This window comes from Triturus cristatus, chromosome 10, assembly GCF_964204655.1.
Source record: "Triturus cristatus chromosome 10, aTriCri1.1, whole genome shotgun sequence".
Taxonomy (NCBI): domain Eukaryota; kingdom Metazoa; phylum Chordata; class Amphibia; order Caudata; family Salamandridae; genus Triturus; species Triturus cristatus.
In genome coordinates, this window is record NC_140593.1 from 854,883,375 (window position 1) to 854,902,310 (window position 18,936).

General features: G+C 42.5%; 11 non-coding genes across 11 annotated transcripts; all 11 read right to left on the reverse strand.

The window, feature by feature from the left end:
• Positions 1-8,429: 8,429 nt before the first annotated feature.
• On the reverse strand, positions 8,430-8,541 carry TRNAL-CAA (transfer RNA leucine (anticodon CAA)). Its single transcript has 2 exons — positions 8,504-8,541; positions 8,430-8,475 (listed from the first exon to the last, which is right to left on the reverse strand). It is a non-coding gene; the product is annotated as a tRNA-Leu (tRNA).
• Positions 8,542-8,829: 288 nt separating this feature from the next.
• Positions 8,830-8,902, reverse strand: TRNAV-AAC (transfer RNA valine (anticodon AAC)). Its single transcript has one exon. It is a non-coding gene; the product is annotated as a tRNA-Val (tRNA).
• A 386-nt stretch (positions 8,903-9,288) lies between these two features.
• On the reverse strand, positions 9,289-9,360 carry TRNAP-AGG (transfer RNA proline (anticodon AGG)). The gene has a single exon. It is a non-coding gene; the product is annotated as a tRNA-Pro (tRNA).
• A 441-nt stretch (positions 9,361-9,801) lies between these two features.
• Positions 9,802-9,874, reverse strand: TRNAV-UAC (transfer RNA valine (anticodon UAC)). The gene has a single exon. It is a non-coding gene; the product is annotated as a tRNA-Val (tRNA).
• Positions 9,875-14,476: 4,602 nt separating this feature from the next.
• Positions 14,477-14,588, reverse strand: TRNAL-CAA (transfer RNA leucine (anticodon CAA)). The gene is made up of 2 exons: positions 14,551-14,588; positions 14,477-14,522 (listed from the first exon to the last, which is right to left on the reverse strand). It is a non-coding gene; the product is annotated as a tRNA-Leu (tRNA).
• A 288-nt stretch (positions 14,589-14,876) lies between these two features.
• Positions 14,877-14,949, reverse strand: TRNAV-AAC (transfer RNA valine (anticodon AAC)). The gene has a single exon. It is a non-coding gene; the product is annotated as a tRNA-Val (tRNA).
• Positions 14,950-15,335: 386 nt separating this feature from the next.
• Positions 15,336-15,407, reverse strand: TRNAP-AGG (transfer RNA proline (anticodon AGG)). Its single transcript has one exon. It is a non-coding gene; the product is annotated as a tRNA-Pro (tRNA).
• A 441-nt stretch (positions 15,408-15,848) lies between these two features.
• TRNAV-UAC (transfer RNA valine (anticodon UAC)) lies at positions 15,849-15,921 on the reverse strand. Its single transcript has one exon. It is a non-coding gene; the product is annotated as a tRNA-Val (tRNA).
• Positions 15,922-17,314: 1,393 nt separating this feature from the next.
• On the reverse strand, positions 17,315-17,426 carry TRNAL-CAA (transfer RNA leucine (anticodon CAA)). Its single transcript has 2 exons — positions 17,389-17,426; positions 17,315-17,360 (listed from the first exon to the last, which is right to left on the reverse strand). It is a non-coding gene; the product is annotated as a tRNA-Leu (tRNA).
• Positions 17,427-18,173: 747 nt separating this feature from the next.
• On the reverse strand, positions 18,174-18,245 carry TRNAP-AGG (transfer RNA proline (anticodon AGG)). Its single transcript has one exon. It is a non-coding gene; the product is annotated as a tRNA-Pro (tRNA).
• Positions 18,246-18,686: 441 nt separating this feature from the next.
• TRNAV-UAC (transfer RNA valine (anticodon UAC)) lies at positions 18,687-18,759 on the reverse strand. Its single transcript has one exon. It is a non-coding gene; the product is annotated as a tRNA-Val (tRNA).
• Positions 18,760-18,936: the final 177 nt, after the last annotated feature.

The window sequence follows — 18,936 nt, forward strand, 5'->3', positions numbered from 1 at the left end:
CGACACGATTCCTGACAGTAAGCGGCTGTTGGAACAAGTTCAAAAAACAGTGGAAGAATTCTATAGAATAGAACAGAATAAGAAATCTACCAAAGTAAAGAAGGATATTAAGAGCTATTCCACTGAACGTACTTATCCCTATCTCACCAAAGATTTCTACGCTAACCGATCCTATAATAACCAACGCAATAACCGCCCCTGGGGACGTTTCAACCGAGGACAAACTTTAGTGGGATTCTCTGACACTTCTGTAGAATCCTCTGATAGCTCAGACCCAGGCGAAGGGACCAGCAATACCAATAGAACACCAGTTAATCCACAACCTTCCACCTCTTTTTTTTAGGACGTGGCCAGCACGAACCACCAAGGAGAGGGGGTCTGAAACGTGCCCACTGGCAAAACCAACCAGGCGAACGGCAAACCCGACGCAATTACTACCGCTGGTAGACCAATCTGAGCACACGGACACCACTATCTCCCTCACCAATCTCTCACTCCCTATATTCAATCTCACTGAACACCACTTGGTTGATCCAGAATTATCGATACTTAGCAAGGGTTTGTCATTCGTACCCATCACCAAAACTAATTTCCTCGACCTACAAACAGAAGTCTTGAGATTTTTTCGCAAACTGAGATTACACAGCTATTTCCTGCTAAATCCTTTTTTACCTAAGGCACCCAATACTCCTTTGAGGCCTCCTTCCACTTTCTCCCCCTCTGCCAATATGGTCCCACCGGAGATCCCCACCTTTGAAAAATTGGTGTTAAATGACCTGACACAACTGGCCAAAGAACACCACTATATACCTTACAATATTTCACTGGCAGAAAAATCAGCACTTCAGACTCTTAAGAATAACAACACGATAGTCATCAAACCTGCTGATAAAGGGGGAGGGATAGTACTCCAGGACACCATTACCTACAAAAACGAAATATTAAGACAGCTAGGGAATACAGATCACTACTGTAGACTACCTACTAACCCCACTAACGAACTCAGACAAATGATCCAGCAAACCACCAAATCGGGCCTAGACGAAGGGTACCTTTCTAAACTCGAATACCAGTTTTTGAATGCTAAGGCCCCTCGGATACCAGTTATTTACACCTTACCTAAAATCCACAAGGACACTGAACACCCCCCTGGACGCCCTATCGTCTCCGGTTGCGGCTCCATTCTAGAGCCATTAGGCTTGTATGTAGATTTTTTCATAAAGGAGTTCGTCCCATCTACACCATATTATGTCAGAGACAGCATGCAGATGATTACATTGGTCGAAAACCAGGGTTTTGATCCCTCTACAGATACACTCTGCACTCTCGATGTGGAGTCTCTTTACACTAACATCCCCCAACGAGAGGCTTTGCTCGTCATTGAAGAAACTTTAGAGACACGCATCAGACCACACGCAGTTCCAACTATTTTTATTTTACAACTTCTTGAGATCTGCCTGACCAGGAATTTCTTTTTGTTTGACGGGCATTTCTATCAGCAGACTAAAGGAACATCGATGGGGGCAGTTTTTGCCCCGAATCTGGCGATCCTTTACATGAATGCTCTGGAGACGAACTGTATACTGGTCCCACTCAATCCTTTTTTCTCTGCCCTGTCACACTGGAAAAGATACATAGACGATATTTTCCTTATTTGGCATGACACCCAGGCAATGCTCGAAAATTTCCTTCATTGGCTGAACAACAACTGTGGTGGTTTGAAATTTACACTCACACATAACAAAATTTCCATTCCTTTTCTTGACCTCAATATAATTCACAGAGACGGGATTCTGGTGACTAGCCTGTTCAGAAAACCAACTGAGCGCAATACTCTGTTGAAATACAACAGTAACCATCCGAGAGCTCTTAGAGACTCCCTTCCCTATTCTCAGTATCTCCGCATCAGACGCAATTGCACTCTTAAGGAGGATTATTTCAGGGAAGCCAAAGTACTAAGCAACAAACTGACCTCCAGAGGCTACCCCAAAAGACTGATCCGGAATTCCCTCAAAAGAGCCTGGTACTGTCCCAGGGACACTCTCTTGGAACCCAAAAACAAGAAATCAGAGAATCGCATAGTATGCGTGACAACTTTTTCCCTCTCCTCACACAAACTACGGAAAAGCATTCTAAAACATTGGAGCGTAGTCAATGCTGGAATACTGAACCTAGAGAAACCTCTCTTTGCCTTTAAGAAAAACAAAAACATTAAGGACCACTTGGTCAGAGCAGCTCTTCCCAGCACCACAAACACTGGTACCCTTCATGACCATTGGTCGTTACCCTCTTTGACTGGTCATAATAAATGTGGCAATTGTTCAGTATGTGGTTTCACCAATGACTGCAAGGAATTTGTATATGGTAATATACGTAAACCACTCACACAATTCAGTAATTGTAACACCTGTAATGTGATTTATGCTATCTTTTGTCCCTGCGATATGATCTACATAGGTCAGACCACACAAAAAATTCGGGTACGAATCTGCCAACATAGAAGCAGATTAAGATGCAAAACTCCGAACGCTCCATTGGTCGAACATTTTGAGGCCAAGGGCCACTCTGAGAATGAAATACGCTGGACAGTAATCTCTGTAGTGAAGATCCCACCCAGGGGCGCCGATCTCGCCCAACTGTTAAACAAAGAGGAATTGAAATGGATTCTCAAAACAGGAAGCATACACAGTGGGCTGAATCGCCTTGAGGACTGGACCTCATTACTATGAACTTTTTTGGATTCATTTTCTGAACAATGATTTAATACCCACTCTTGTTCACACCCCCGTGGGTTCTACACCAGGCTCCATGACTAATGTCAATCGTTACCCATCACTGGTTGTCTGATGATCATTGTTCCACATAATTCTCATGTTTCATCTATATGTATGTACAGACTGTAAATTCCTTGTATATTGCGTTTTGCGTTTATTATTCATTTTCTCACTGAAATTCCTTTTCTTTCCACTCGTCCCGCTATCGCCGGCCACTTTTTTCACTATTTTATTACCCTTCCAACATGGCGCCTTGGTTCTACCAACAATTGCCTTCACTCGCACGGCGTTGTTCCTTGGTCACATGACACCATGTGACCACCCACATGACCTGCCACACCATGTGACTTCTCACATGACCTGAAACACCTACTTTAGGCAGTTTCACCTTTCTGCCCCCACAGTTGATCCGGCATCGTCCGTTCACACTGCATGGCCACGGAACCCATTTCTGCAAGTTGACTGAGGTAAGCCCTCCCACCAAGCACTCACGATCCAGATGTCCCGCTGCTCATACTTGGACCCATATTTATTGCTTTCACTTTCCTTCATTAGACCTATCCGTGTCCTTCCTCCCGGAACAAATGTCCGTAGGTAAGCCCTTCATTCGCTGCACGCCCTACGCATTCACTTCCACACTTCGCCCTTCTTATGTTTTTCTATTATTTCACAGGCATTGTCCTACCGTAAACTCGTACCCTTATCTCAACGGTACCTTTCCGTGATTCGCCATCTTTTTCGTTGCCTCCATGGCAACATGAGGTAATTCCCTATTCACTTATCCCCTCTTCACCTTCGTTCCCCACCACCCCTCTTCACTTAACGTCCTCGTACGCCTCACGGGTCCACATCGTACCGCGCATCTAGTGACTATCGAACCACGGCTGTCCTAAATGTCTTTTTTAATTTAACAAATTTCTAACGTAACCTTTGAAATCGCCTATCTTTCATATTTCTGTTTAGACATTAGTCGCCATAAAACAACCACTTGCGATGTCACTTTTACATAAGAATGCACACCTGAATGAGCACCTGATCTGACGCAGTACCTGGTTGATGCGAAATGTATTGTTTTTTATTGTAATCACCAACTGATTGATTATTATTTTCCATTTTTTTTCCCTTCCCTCCCCTTTATTATGTTTTTTCCACATTTATGTTGGTTGTACGTTTGCCTTATGTCTAATGTTTACTCAGGCATTCCAAATAAGGGCAATTTAACTAATTTAGTCCTGATGATGATCCTGTATCTTTCCCATAAGGATCGAAACGCCGTCGACTCTGTTGCCCACCCTACACCATAAATATTGCTGTATGTAATATAGTGTGAAGGTGGCAGTCTGAATATCAGATGTTTCGCTATTCATTATCTGTCACAGAAACATCACTGTAATTGCCTGAATGTGTTTTGTCATTTTCTGTTTACTCGGTATGTAAGTCAGAGGATACAGGCTTGTGTCCCACCGAATTCTACTTACATTTCCCTGTTCACTGTCAAGAATTTCTACTTATTAAAGTTGCCATGCCCGGCTGGACACTGGCTAAAATATAGTTTCAATTTTGACTATATTCATTTTCTGCTCTATCGTTTGGTTTCAGGGACCACTGTTTCCTGTAATATGTATAGAGAAATGGCAGCAGAAAAAAAGACACAAAACATTTTTTACAACACACAATAACTGAAACAAAAAGTAAAGAGACAGACGGTTCAAAAGACAGGCAAAGTTATATGACAGAAATAGTACATATTCTAAAGTAACGATATATAGCACTTGTCTAAACAATACCTCCTTACAGAACACGAAATAAAAGTAAGCGTCAGTGAAAAAATCCTAATAGAAACTACTCACCAACCCATGTGAGTCTAATGTAGTTAATCAAAAGAAAAGAAAATTCTGTACCTCAATTACTTGATGAACTGCCAATCTAAAACAATATAAAATAAATTGACTCATATTTAGTCATTGCGTCACATATGAGGCACGATCAATCACAAACAATCATAAGACCGATATTCAAAATATATATACCTGGTTTTACCGGAAACTGATCTTATTTTCTAATATCAATAGTACAAAAGCTGCCCAATCATATGGTGGCCATCCAAATAAACAGATTTCAGTTGAGTATACCTAAAACAATGACGAATTAATGTCAGTATAATTCAAAAACGTAAATATATCTCCAGCATAAACTGCAAGTAACACTAAAATACGTGAATATATCACAAAATTACGCTGCAGCACCAGTTTTATTTGACTTACCCAGAATGGTATGTTGATATAGATATAATTGTTATCCAATAGTCAAAAACGTATAATCCAATATCGTCTGCTTAACGTAATTAGTCACCTAAAAATAAAGTACGGAGAGTTATAACCTCTCCTACGTGTTCAAATGATAAATGCAAACGGGAGGATTCTCGCGCCGTTGTCAAACTTACCAAAAGCATTCGGCTTCCAAAATCCCGAGTACAGGAGAGAGGCAACGCCGCCGGACACTTCCGCGTTCAAATAACCGACGTTTAGTGATAGAAAAGGGGACTTAAACCCCTACTGCAAAACTAGCGCCATTTTGGAACTGCAAAATCTCAATAGCGATGTATATAAAACGCTATGTATACAACGAGATCATTATTATAAAAGAGTATTACGCCTCACTGATCTTTTTATTTGCATAGTCCACGGCATAATGTAATATAAAGCGTTCTATATTACGGCCTAACTAAAAATAAAAGGAGCGCCCTAATTAAACGTGTTACCTGCATATACATCATCTATTAGTAACATATTGAATAATGAGTATAATTACTTGATTCTTTTTTGGAACCATGATCGATCAATAGCAAATATCATGCCCATTATTAAGGCACTTTAACCTTTATTATTTTACTAGTACAGTCCAAGGCATGATTTAATATAAAGCGACAAGACTAAGTCTAGTGTGTCTCTTCTTGTGTGTAGGTCCACCCACTAATTACTGTAGGTTAAGTGAGGAAAGATTCTTACCAAACCCTACCATTGTGGGGTCCCTAGGTATCTTAAGGAACCGACTAACCAGGTAGCAGGCTAATAGTATTCTACTCCTGCCACATCAGATATAGCTGGCCCCTATGTGACTGAGTTTATAATGTAAAGTACAGAAGTTTCCACGCCGAATTACCCACTCAATAACGTGCCACGCAATTGAAGTAAAATTGCAATTGCAATAGTTTTGAACTGCTACGCATACCCAGTTTAGAAGCATGTTATGGAGAATTGATACCGATAGAGATGCATACAGAAAACACTAGTATCAAGTTGATAAAATACTAATGGGTATCAATCGCCCAAAAAATACTGGAGTTCCTGGTCATAATTAAGACCGAACTCCACAGCCTTCATGCGCATGATCCATCGTGCCTCACGTCTGCGCAATTTCAACTCTCTATTGCCGCCCCGTGGATCCAATTTCACATGCTCGATACCATAAAATCTAAAGGATTTAATGAGATCTTGTGCCTTACAGTCATATACATGTTGAGCTATGGGATATCTCATATCACAATTTTTTATAGCTCGCATATGTTCACTCACACGTTCCTTTAAGGTTCTGATGGTGCTACCTATGTAAATACTATGACATTTACAAACAATAACATAAACCACATATTTGGTACTGCAAGTTATGTTAGACGTGATTTTGTAAACATGACCGTCATTGTCCTGAAATTGTAAGGTTTATGCTGGAGATATATTTACGTTTTTGAATTATACTGACATTAATTCGTCATTGTTTTAGGTATACTCAACTGAAATCTGTTTATTTGGATGGCCACCATATGATTGGGCAGCTTTTGTACTATTGATATTAGAAAATAAGATCAGTTTCCGGTAAAACCAGGTATATATATTTTGAATATCGGTCTTATGATTGTTTGTGATTGATCGTGCCTCATATGTGACGCAATGACTAAATATGAGTCAATTTATTTTATATTGTTTTAGATTGGCAGTTCATCAAGTAATTGAGGTACAGAATTTTCTTTTCTTTTGATTAACTACATTAGACTCACATGGGTTGGTGAGTAGTTTCTATTAGGATTTTTTCACTGACGCTTACTTTTATTTCGTGTTCTGTAAGGAGGTATTGTTTAGACAAGTGCTATATATCGTTACTTTAGAATATGTACTATTTCTGTCATATAACTTTGCCTGTCTTTTGAACCGTCTGTCTCTTTACTTTTTGTTTCAGTTATTGTGTGTTGTAAAAAATGTTTTGTGTCTTTTTTTCTGCTGCCATTTCTCTATACATATGTCATTTGTATCACTTCCAGCCCTGAGGAAGTCGTATGGGATAATTCCCTCAAAACGACGAAACGCGTTGGGGAGTGGAAGAATTTCGCTAATAAATTGAGAAGAACGGAAGCATTGTGCTGCATTTGATTGTTTTGAACTATGCATTTATTTCAATAGCGTGTGCATCTACTCTTTTTTTTTGCACCCCAGAAAAGCAGTTGCAAAGAAGTCCGGCACTGAAATTCTATACGCCAAAAGTGGGAAATAGCGTAGAGGGAAAGGAACTTTCTCACCATACACGGCGTCTTATAGCATTGAAAAGAAGAAATGGCCCTATATAATAAGAAGCCTAAAAATTATTCCACAGCATGGGCTCGTCCGGGATTTGAATGCGGGACCTCTCGCACCCGAAGCGAGAATCATACCCCTAGACCAACGAGCCTGATTCCCCAGTTGGCATTTTAAGCAATTTCTGATGCGTCTTTCAGAAACAAAGCAGGGCTATTTGGCTGCTCTCTCTCTATGTAAACCACAAAAAGTCATGTTTTCTCTCAAGGTGTTGTTTTTTTCACTCTTGCAAGGAAGGGATCAGTCGATATCCTAGCTGCCAGAGAGCAGAAAAAAGGCGCTGATGAGAACTGTGGCACTTTCTGGCACTTGTACTCCTCTGCAAGTCCTGGACACTTGCCCCATAGACTTCTACCCCAGATGCAAGGGAGGGCCTGCCAATTCTTGCTCCTAAGACAGAGGCATTTGATTCTTGGATTCAAATACGCTCACTCAGCGCTCGATCAGGCTCGATCAGGCGAGATTTATATGAGTGGCTCGCAGGACTGAAACACTAACCTGGGAGCCCCAGGGTGGCTGAATTCCCAGGATGGCCATTTTTGGGCAAGTCACCTCCTTTCCTCCTGCCTCAATCTAGAATTGGCTGCAAATCACAAGATAGAGTTCAATGTCCGTGTGTACTGCCTACTCCCAGATACCTCTCTGTCTTCCTTATGTAAATTAAAATTCGCAAGGGGGGACCAATGACAATCTGCTCCTCCCACATAACCAGGAAGCCCTGTTGAACATGTCTGCCTGTGTTGTTGCAGGGACAGTGCCTTCTCTGCCCAAAAGGTGGCAGGAGAGCCTCACAACAAAGATGGAATCAACTGCTTAATGAGAAACCAGCACGGCAGTTTGTGTGATGGAGTGCAAATTTAACGGAAGGTGTGCCTGAGGTGTCCCTTCCAGGAATACATGGAATTGTGATTGAGGGCCCAGCCTGATCGTTGGTGGATTTCTCGTCATATGTTACAGGTCCGTGCAAAGATTGTGGTGTGTGGGGAATGCACTGCAAAAAACAGGACGATTTAAGGGTGTAAAAGAAACCTGTCAGAAGTGGGATTTGAACCCACGCCTCCATGAGGAGACCAGAAGTCTCAGTTGCACTGAAGATCAAGCTCTCTTGAGTCTGGCGCCTTAGACCACTCGGCCATCCTGACAGCCCTGGGTGTGCACAGATCTGATTCTTCTGACTGCACCTGCCAATGTTTGCACTTACAACGTTCACAGCAATGTCACAAGTGTAAAGACCCCACAATACAACATGGCATGACAAAAAAAAAGCTAGGCACAAGAGCGACCACTGATGGATGCGGATTACTTTGTTTCGTCTTGCAAAAGTAAAGGAAGTTTCCCATGGCTCGCTGGGTTCAAGGACCGCCTCTTCTTAAGCTTGCATTGAGATAATAAGGTTTTAGAGGGTGCACATAAAAGCAGCTCATACACAGTGTTTCTGCCCGGTCTCGAACCGGGGACCTTTCGCGTGTTAGGCGAACGTGATGACCACTACACTACAGAAACTCACTTGCTGTGTTTTACTGTTAGAGCAAGGTTCCTCTCAAGGGTTCTCTCTACTTCTATTCTGCTGTATCAGCAGCCACTCAGAAAGCGAGGAGCAAGTGTGAAAACTGCAGAGATATCAGCCAACATACTTGCAATTAGACGTATTAAAAATTGACTTATGCAGGCATCGACAGACAAATATCTGATGCCTAAATGCCAGCAAGTACAGCTTGGGAAAGCATCACCTGGGACACACACAGACTAAGCATGAAGGCAGAAAAAGCATGGTGATCCATGTTTCTTATGAGGTTCAAAATATTTTGTGCAACAATGCGGCGAGTGTAATGATAAATAGTCAGGCATTGTGAGTTTTGAGTAGGATTCGTATATTTACCTCTGAAAAAGGGCTCGTCCGGGATTTGAACCCGGGACCTCTCGCACCCTAAGCGAGAACCATACCCCTAGACCAACGAGCCGAGGCACACAAGAGTCGCCTTTCGCACCGGCTCCGGGGGTTATTGGCAGCGAGTTAGTGAATGCTTCACCCAAAGCAAGCAACTGCACATGCTGCTCTCTTCTGCAATATGGTTGCTGTCTTTTCCATGGCCGTCATCGAACAAGAAATGAAAATGCCTCTATCCTTCAGACATTTTGTTTGTTCTAGGTGTATGCTCTCGGTGAGGTCAATAAAACCATTTCTGCTCTCATGCCTTGCTTTCATGAAGTAGGCCCAACCTTCAGTACACAAGGACGTGCAAACGAATAGCGCAAACTATCGTCACTTCTCTTTTTGAGCTGTCACTGATACCCCTGGAGCACAGTACGTCACGCTGGTGAGGGATAGACAGCTTCCATTATCTCAGCTTTCCTATAAATTGAGAGAGTAAATGCAAACTGTGTGAAAAACAGAAAGCTGCTGTTTCTGCCCGGTCTCGAACCAGGGACCTTTCGCGTGTAAAGCGAACGTGATAACCACTACACTACAGAAACAGACACGCTTGCAGGAATCTTCTTGGCATGTAGTGGGCTGGAATGCACAGACCAAGGGCCAATGTCCATGAAGCTCAAAGTTGGACCCTCCTTACCCGATCTCTTTCTTTGGAAGAAAGGAACGAGGACCCCTTTTATTCCAAAAGGCGATTTTAAAACCATACCTGAAACCACACTAGAAAAACACTTTGCATTTAATTTTCCTACACTGATGGTCCACCCCAGAAAAGCAAACAATTCGCAGGGTGTGAAAGGCAAATGGCGCTATCAACAAAAATTGCACAGAATCCAATATATGAAAATCAAATTCCCAGCGGTGCAAACAACAGTGGGAACAACACCCAAAACCCACAAGGCTCAATACAAGATTGATAAAGATGCAAAAAAAAAGAGTAGATGCACACGATATTGAAATAAATGCATAGTTCAAAACAATCAAATGCAGCACAATGCTTCCGTTCTTCTCAATTTATTAGCGAAATTCTTCCACTCCCCAACGCGTTTCGTCGTTTTGAGGGAATTATCCCATACGACTTCCTCAGGGCTGGAAGTGATACAAATGACATATGTATAGAGAAATGGCAGCAGAAAAAAAGACACAAAACATTTTTTACAACACACAATAACTGAAACAAAAAGTAAAGAGACAGACGGTTCAAAAGACAGGCAAAGTTATATGACAGAAATAGTACATATTCTAAAGTAACGATATATAGCACTTGTCTAAACAATACCTCCTTACAGAACACGAAATAAAAGTAAGCGTCAGTGAAAAAATCCTAATAGAAACTACTCACCAACCCATGTGAGTCTAATGTAGTTAATCAAAAGAAAAGAAAATTCTGTACCTCAATTACTTGATGAACTGCCAATCTAAAACAATATAAAATAAATTGACTCATATTTAGTCATTGCGTCACATATGAGGCACGATCAATCACAAACAATCATAAGACCGATATTCAAAATATATATACCTGGTTTTACCGGAAACTGATCTTATTTTCTAATATCAATAGTACAAAAGCTGCCCAATCATATGGTGGCCATCCAAATAAACAGATTTCAGTTGAGTATACCTAAAACAATGACGAATTAATGTCAGTATAATTCAAAAACGTAAATATATCTCCAGCATAAACTGCAAGTAACACTAAAATACGTGAATATATCACAAAATTACGCTGCAGCACCAGTTTTATTTGACTTACCCAGAATGGTATGTTGATATAGATATAATTGTTATCCAATAGTCAAAAACGTATAATCCAATATCGTCTGCTTAACGTAATTAGTCACCTAAAAATAAAGTACGGAGAGTTATAACCTCTCCTACGTGTTCAAATGATAAATGCAAACGGGAGGATTCTCGCGCCGTTGTCAAACTTACCAAAAGCATTCGGCTTCCAAAATCCCGAGTACAGGAGAGAGGCAACGCCGCCGGACACTTCCGCGTTCAAATAACCGACGTTTAGTGATAGAAAAGGGGACTTAAACCCCTACTGCAAAACTAGCGCCATTTTGGAACTGCAAAATCTCAATAGCGATGTATATAAAACGCTATGTATACAACGAGATCATTATTATAAAAGAGTATTACGCCTCACTGATCTTTTTATTTGCATAGTCCACGGCATAATGTAATATAAAGCGTTCTATATTACGGCCTAACTAAAAATAAAAGGAGCGCCCTAATTAAACGTGTTACCTGCATATACATCATCTATTAGTAACATATTGAATAATGAGTATAATTACTTGATTCTTTTTTGGAACCATGATCGATCAATAGCAAATATCATGCCCATTATTAAGGCACTTTAACCTTTATTATTTTACTAGTACAGTCCAAGGCATGATTTAATATAAAGCGACAAGACTAAGTCTAGTGTGTCTCTTCTTGTGTGTAGGTCCACCCACTAATTACTGTAGGTTAAGTGAGGAAAGATTCTTACCAAACCCTACCATTGTGGGGTCCCTAGGTATCTTAAGGAACCGACTAACCAGGTAGCAGGCTAATAGTATTCTACTCCTGCCACATCAGATATAGCTGGCCCCTATGTGACTGAGTTTATAATGTAAAGTACAGAAGTTTCCACGCCGAATTACCCACTCAATAACGTGCCACGCAATTGAAGTAAAATTGCAATTGCAATAGTTTTGAACTGCTACGCATACCCAGTTTAGAAGCATGTTATGGAGAATTGATACCGATAGAGATGCATACAGAAAACACTAGTATCAAGTTGATAAAATACTAATGGGTATCAATCGCCCAAAAAATACTGGAGTTCCTGGTCATAATTAAGACCGAACTCCACAGCCTTCATGCGCATGATCCATCGTGCCTCACGTCTGCGCAATTTCAACTCTCTATTGCCGCCCCGTGGATCCAATTTCACATGCTCGATACCATAAAATCTAAAGGATTTAATGAGATCTTGTGCCTTACAGTCATATACATGTTGAGCTATGGGATATCTCATATCACAATTTTTTATAGCTCGCATATGTTCACTCACACGTTCCTTTAAGGTTCTGATGGTGCTACCTATGTAAATACTATGACATTTACAAACAATAACATAAACCACATATTTGGTACTGCAAGTTATGTTAGACGTGATTTTGTAAACATGACCGTCATTGTCCTGAAATTGTAAGGTTTATGCTGGAGATATATTTACGTTTTTGAATTATACTGACATTAATTCGTCATTGTTTTAGGTATACTCAACTGAAATCTGTTTATTTGGATGGCCACCATATGATTGGGCAGCTTTTGTACTATTGATATTAGAAAATAAGATCAGTTTCCGGTAAAACCAGGTATATATATTTTGAATATCGGTCTTATGATTGTTTGTGATTGATCGTGCCTCATATGTGACGCAATGACTAAATATGAGTCAATTTATTTTATATTGTTTTAGATTGGCAGTTCATCAAGTAATTGAGGTACAGAATTTTCTTTTCTTTTGATTAACTACATTAGACTCACATGGGTTGGTGAGTAGTTTCTATTAGGATTTTTTCACTGACGCTTACTTTTATTTCGTGTTCTGTAAGGAGGTATTGTTTAGACAAGTGCTATATATCGTTACTTTAGAATATGTACTATTTCTGTCATATAACTTTGCCTGTCTTTTGAACCGTCTGTCTCTTTACTTTTTGTTTCAGTTATTGTGTGTTGTAAAAAATGTTTTGTGTCTTTTTTTCTGCTGCCATTTCTCTATACATATGTCATTTGTATCACTTCCAGCCCTGAGGAAGTCGTATGGGATAATTCCCTCAAAACGACGAAACGCGTTGGGGAGTGGAAGAATTTCGCTAATAAATTGAGAAGAACGGAAGCATTGTGCTGCATTTGATTGTTTTGAACTATGCATTTATTTCAATAGCGTGTGCATCTACTCTTTTTTTTTGCACCCCAGAAAAGCAGTTGCAAAGAAGTCCGGCACTGAAATTCTATACGCCAAAAGTGGGAAATAGCGTAGAGGGAAAGGAACTTTCTCACCATACACGGCGTCTTATAGCATTGAAAAGAAGAAATGGCCCTATATAATAAGAAGCCTAAAAATTATTCCACAGCATGGGCTCGTCCGGGATTTGAATCCGGGACCTCTCGCACCCGAAGCGAGAATCATACCCCTAGACCAACGAGCCTGATTCCCCAGTTGGCATTTTAAGCAATTTCTGATGCGTCTTTCAGAAACAAAGCAGGGCTATTTGGCTGCTCTCTCTCTATGTGAACCACAAAAAGTCATGTTTTCTCTCAAGGTGTTGTTTTTTTCACTCTTGCAAGGAAGGGATCAGTCGATATCCTAGCTGCCAGAGAGCAGAAAAAAGGCGCTGATGAGAACTGTGGCACTTTCTGGCACTTGTACTCCTCTGCAAGTCCTGGACACTTGCCCCATAGACTTCTACCCCAGATGCAAGGGAGGGCCTGCCAATTCTTGCTCCTAAGACAGAGGCATTTGATTCTTGGATTCAAATACGCTCACTCAGCGCTCGATCAGGCTCGATCAGGCGAGATTTATATGAGTGGCTCGCAGGACTGAAACACTAACCTGGGAGCCCCAGGGTGGCTGAATTCCCAGGATGGCCATTTTTGGGCAAGTCACCTCCTTTCCTCCTGCCTCAATCTAGAATTGGCTGCAAATCACAAGATAGAGTTCAATGTCCGTGTGTACTGCCTACTCCCAGCTACCTCTCTGTCTTCCTTATGTAAATTAAAATTCGCAAGGGGGGACCAATGACAATCTGCTCCTCCCACATAACCAGGAAGCCCTGTTGAACATGTCTGCCTGTGTTGTTGCAGGGACAGTGCCTTCTCCGCCCAAAAGGTGGCAGGAGAGCCTCACAACAAAGATGGGATCAACTGCTTAATGAGAAACCAGCACGGCAGTTTGTGTGATGGAGTGCAAATTTAACAGAAGGTGTGCCTGAGGTGTCCCTTCCAGGAATACATGGAATTGTGATTGAGGGCCCAGCCTGATCGTTGGTGGATTTCTCGTCATATGTTACAGGTCCGTGCAAAGATTGTGGTGTGTGGGGAATGCACTGCAAAAAACAGGACGATTTAAGGGTGTAAAAGAAACCTGTCAGAAGTGGGATTTGAACCCACGCCTCCATGAGGAGACCAGAAGTCTCAGTTGCACTGAAGATCAAGCTCTCTTGAGTCTGGCGCCTTAGACCACTCGGCCATCCTGACAGCCCTGGGTGTGCACAGATCTGACTCTTCTGACTGCACCTGCCAATGTTTGCACTTACAACGTTCACAGCAATGTCACAAGTGTAAAGACCCCACAATACAACAAGGCATGACAAAAAAAAAGCTAGGCACAAGAGCGACCACTGATGGATGCGGATTACTTTGTTTCGTCTTGCAAAAGTAAAGGAAGTTTCCCATGGCTCGCTGGGTTCAAGGACCGCCTCTTCTTAAGCTTGCATTGAGATAATAAGGTTTTAGAGGGTGCACATAAAAGCAGCTCATACACAGTGTTTCTGCCCGGTCTCGAACCGGGGACCTTTCGCGTGTTAGGCGAACGTGATGACCACTACACTACAGAAACTCACTTGCTGTGTTTTACTGTTAGAGCAAGGTTCCTCTCAAGGGTTCTCTCTACTTCTATTCTGCTGTATCAGCAGCCACTCAGAAAGCGAGGAGCAAGTGTGAAAACTGCAGAGATATCAGCCAACATACTTGCAATTAGACGTATTAAAAATTGACTTATGCAGGCATCGACAGACAAATATCTGATGCCTAAATGCCAGCAAGTACAGCTTGGGAAAGCATCACCTGGGACACACACAGACTAAGCATGAAGGCAGAAAAAGCATGGTGATCCATGTTTCTTATGAGGTTCAAAATATTTTGTGCAACAATGCGGCGAGTGTAATGATAAATAGTCAGGCATTGTGAGTTTTGAGTAGGATTCGTATATTTACCTCTGAAAAAGGGCTCGTCCGGGATTTGAACCCGGGACCTCTCGCACCCTAAGCGAGAACCATACCCCTAGACCAACGAGCCGAGGCACACAAGAGTCGCCTTTCGCACCGGCTCCGGGGGTTATTGGCAGCGAGTTAGTGAATGCTTCACCCAAAGCAAGCAACTGCACATGCTGCTCTCTTCTGCAATATGGTTGCTGTCTTTTCCATGGCCGTCATCGAACAAGAAATGAAAATGCCTCTATCCTTCAGACATTTTGTTTGTTCTAGGTGTATGCTCTCGGTGAGGTCAATAAAACCATTTCTGCTCTCATGCCTTGCTTTCATGAAGTAGGCCCAACCTTCAGTACACAAGGACGTGCAAACGAATAGCGCAAACTATCGTCACTTCTCTTTTTGAGCTGTCACTGATACCCCTGGAGCACAGTACGTCACGCTGGTGAGGGATAGACAGCTTCCATTATCTCAGCTTTCCTATAAATTGAGAGAGTAAATGCAAACTGTGTGAAAAACAGAAAGCTGCTGTTTCCGCCCGGTCTCGAACCAGGGACCTTTCGCGTGTAAAGCGAACGTGATAACCACTACACTACAGAAACAGACACGCTTGCAGGAATCTTCTTGGCATGTAGTGGGCTGGAATGCACAGACCAAGGGCCAATGTCCATGAAGCTCAAAGTTGGACCCTCCTTACCCGATCTCTTTCTTTGGAAGAAAGGAACGAGGACCCCTTTTATTCCAAAAGGCGATTTTAAAACCATACCTGAAACCACACTAGAAAAACACTTTGCATTTAATTTTCCTACACTGATGGTCCACCCCAGAAAAGCAGTTGCAAAGAAGTCCGGCACTGAAATTCTACACGCCAAAAGTGGGAAATAGCGTAGAGGGAAAGGAACTTTCTCACCATACACGGCGTCTTATAGCATTGAAAAGAAGAAATGGCCCTATATAATAAGAAGCCTAAAAATAATTCCATAGCATGGGCTCGTCCGGGATTTGAATCCGGGACCTCTCGCACCCGAAGCGAGAATCATACCCCTAGACCAACGAGCCTGATTCCCCAGTTGGCATTTTAAGCAATTTCTGATGCGTCTTTCAGAAACAAAGCAGGGCTATTTGGCTGCTCTCTCTCTATGTGAACCACAAAAAGTCATGTTTTCTCTCAAGGTGTTGTTTTTTTCACTCTTGCAAGGAAGGGATCAGTCGATATCCTAGCTGCCAGAGAGCAGAAAAAAGGCGCTGATGAGAACTGTGGCACTTTCTGGCACTTGTACTCCTCTGCAAGTCCTGGACACTTGCCCCATAGACTTCCACCCCAGATGCAAGGGAGGGCCTGCCAATTCTTGCTCCTAAGACAGAGGCATTTGATTCTTGGATTCAAACACGCTCACTCAGCGCTCGATCAGGCTCGATCAGGCGAGATTTATATGAGTGGCTCGCAGGACTGAAACACTAACCTGGGAGCCCCAGGGTGGCTAAATTCCCAGGATGGCCATTTTTGGGCAAGTCACCTCCTTTCCTCCTGCCTCAACCTAGAATTGGCTGCAAATCACAAGATAGAGTTCAATGTCCGTGTGTACTGCCTACTCCCAGATACCTCTCTGTCTTCCTTATGTAAATTAAAATTCGCAAGGGGGGACCAATGACAATCTGCTCCTCCCACATAACCAGGAAGCCCTGTTGAACATGTCTGCCTGTGTTGTTGCAGGGACAGTGCCTTCTCCGCCCAAAAGGTGGCAGGAGAGCCTCACAACAAAGATGGGATCAACTGCTTAATGAGAAACCAGCACGGCAGTTTGTGTGATGGAGTGCAAATTTAACGGAAGGTGTGCCTGAGGTGTCCCTTCCAGGAATACATGGAATTGTGATTGAGGGCCCAGCCTGATCGTTGGTGGATTTCTCGTCATATGTTACAGGTCCGTGCAAAGATTGTGGTGTGTGGGGAATGCACTGCAAAAAACAGGACGATTTAAGGGTGTAAAAGAAACCTGTCAGAAGTGGGATTTGAACCCACGCCTCCATGAGGAGACCAGAAGTCTCAGTTGCACTGAAGATCAAGCTCTCTTGAGTCTGGCGCCTTAGACCACTCGGCCATCCTGACAGCCCTGTGTGTGCACAGATCTGACTCTTCTGACTGCACCTGCCAATGTTTGCACTTACAACGTTCACAGCAATGTCACAAGTGTAAAGACCCCACAATACAACAAGGCATGACAAAAAAAAAGCTAGGCACAAGAGCGACCACTGATGGATGCGGATTACTTTGTTTCGTCTTGCAAAAGTAAAGGAAGTTTCCCATGGCTCGCTGGGTTCAAGGACCGCCTCTTCTTAAGCTTGCATTGAGATAATAAGGTTTTAGAGGGTGCACATAAAAGCAGCTCATGCACAGTGTTTCTGCCCGGTCTCGAACCGGGGACCTTTCGCGTGTTAGGTGAACATGATGACCACTACACTACAGAAACTCACTTGCTGTGTTTTACTGTTAGAGCAAGGTTCCTCTCAAGGGTTCTCTCTACTTCTATTCTGCTGTATCAGCAGCCACTCAGAAAGCGAGGAGCAAGTGTGAAAACTGCAGAGATATCAGCCAACATACTTGCAATTAGACGTATTAAAAATTGACTTATGCAGGCATCGACAGACAAATATCTGATGCCTAAATGCCAGCAAGTACAGCTTGGGAAAGCATCACCTGGGACACACACAGACTAAGCATGAAGGCAGAAAAAGCATGGTGATCCATGTTTCTTATGAGGTTCAAAATATTTTGTGCAACAATGCGGCGAGTGTAATGAGAAATAGTCAGGCATTGTGAGTTTTGAGTAGGATTCGAATGTTTACCTCTGAAAAAGGGCTCGTCCGGGATTTGAACCCGGGACCTCTCGCACCCTAAGCGAGAATCATACCCCTAGACCAACGAGCCGAGGCACACAAGAGATGCCTTTCGCACCGGCTCCGGGGGTTATTGGCAGCGAGTTAGTGAATGCTTCACCCAAAGCAAGCAACTGCACATGCTGCTCTCTTCTGCAATATGGTTGCTGTCTTTTCCATGGCCGTCATCGAACAAGAAATGAAAATGCCTCTATCCTTCAGACATTTTGTTTGTTCTAGGTGTATGCTCTCGGTGAGGTCAATAAAACCATTTCTGCTCTCATCCCTTGCTTTCATGAAGTAGGCCCAACCTTCAGTACACAAGGACGTGCAAACGAATAGCGCAAACTATCGTCACTTCTCTTTTTGAGCTGTCACTGATACCCCTGGAGCACAGTACGTCACGCTGGTGAGGGATAGACAGCTTCCATTATCTCAGCTTTCCTATAAATTGAGAGAGTAAATGCAAACTGTGTGAAAAACAGAAAGCTGCTGTTTCTGCCCGGTCTCGAACCAGGGACCTTTCGCGTGTAAAGCGAACGTGATAACCACTACACTACAGAAACAGACATGCTTGCAGGAATCTTCTTGGCATGTAGTGGGCTGGAATGCACAGACCAAGGGCCAATGTCCATGAAGCTCAAAGTTGGACCCTCCTTACCCGATCTCTTTCTTTGGAAGAAAGGAACGAGGACCCCTTTTATTCCAAAAGGCGATTTTAAAACCATACCTGAAACCACACT